The following is a 1,696-nucleotide window of genomic DNA, read 5'->3' as shown; positions in this document are numbered from 1 at the left end:
TCTGAGCGTTAATTATTGACGACAACCAGCGCGTAGTTCCCGACACCGAAGATAGTAGACCTCCCCCTCGGTCGAGACCATCACTAGGTACTTATGTAAAATAAATACATTAAACAGGTGTAACAAATATAATATTTTTACTACTAACTAGTACCAGTTGTACCTTTAGCCTGTTCCATTTACCGTTTACGTTCAAACAATCACAAACTTCTGTACACGCGTTGGCAGCAGGTGTTTCTGACAATGGGTTCTAATTTGTCAGGTTTATGATAAGTCGCCCCTTATCACGTGACGTCACAAAACGTTGTCAATCTGTCCGCTCAATTCATGTAAGAGACCATCTCGAAATCACTACATTATCTAATATTTCAGTGGTTTGTGAATACATAGAATACCCCCATTGATTGCAACCTGAGAAACAAAGTATAACATATTAATTCATAAAATTTTAACCGCCTTTTAGATTCAATCTACATTGAGACAAAATCTACACAGTTGGCCCCAAAATAAAAGAAAAGTTAATTTTTTTTTTTTTAATTTTTTTATTAAGCAGAAACGTCTGCTAACGATTCTAAACATTTTTATATTAAAGGAAAAAATAGACGTCACCCTAAGACGTGTAAAAAAAAAAAGGAAAGGCATGGAAAGATTTGCGAAGTCCGGCGTGGCTTCCGTAGCTCAATTGGTAAGAGCATTGCACGGATTGCAAAAATGGTGCGGGTTCAAGTCCCGCCGGAAGCGTAAATTTTTCCATTTTTTCCTTTAATATAAAAATGAAAAGAAAAGTTGATTGGATTGTGCGCTAAAAGCATCTCAGATAATTTTACTTGTTTCACTGGATCTGTGGGCTTTATAAGTACCTCTGAAAAAAAGAGATCGTTGCGAGTACAGCACGAAAATTGCATTTTTTATTTTTTTAAAGAGTACCTAAAACGCTGCAGGTAAACGTAGTCAACTAGAAACCCTTAAGCTGGGTCCACACTTGTGATATGGTGACGGACCGGACTACGTGGCATCGAACAGGACATGTTACGCTAAATGTGGACGATCTTAGTTGTACTGACACGGTCACAATCCATGAGTACGACGAAATGTTACAAGTGTAGACGCATGGTGGCGAACTAGACTGCTGCGTGGCGTGGCACGCGCGATTGTTATTCATCCTTCCAATAATTGCTAAGGGCGTAGTGAACGCACTGCCAGGACACGTCTTGACGTGATCCACTTCTATCCCGTGTCTGTCCCATGTCTGTATCTGTGTCATCTGGCGTACTTCGACACGTGTCAAAAATGCAAGTGTGGACGTGTCCTGGTCACGCGGGCAATAGCGAACATCCTTTGATAAAAACCGACTTTCAATGGATCGGCTCGAAACACGTAACTTTGATGCGTGACAGTACACAGATCAGCGTCCACATTGGGACTGGTTAGTAGATCGTAACCTCATACATTGTCCTGAGAGTTATCCTGTGTCCGGGAGTTTCTTCCAGTGTTCGGAATGGATTGTGCCGTACTGCAGCTTGTAACAAATTGTTCGCGTAACAAAATACGTCCACATTAGCGGTACTGACACGTGTTCGTGATACGGTCACGGGATAATGTTCGGCAAATTGTCACAAGTGTGGACCCAGCTTTATAGTTTCGCCATGTCTGTCTGTCCGTCCGTCCGTCCGCGGATAATCTCAGTAACCGTTAG

Source organism: Leguminivora glycinivorella, chromosome 4, assembly GCF_023078275.1.
Source record: "Leguminivora glycinivorella isolate SPB_JAAS2020 chromosome 4, LegGlyc_1.1, whole genome shotgun sequence".
Taxonomy (NCBI): Eukaryota; Metazoa; Arthropoda; class Insecta; order Lepidoptera; family Tortricidae; genus Leguminivora; species Leguminivora glycinivorella.
Note: the sequence above shows the minus strand (reverse complement) of the source record.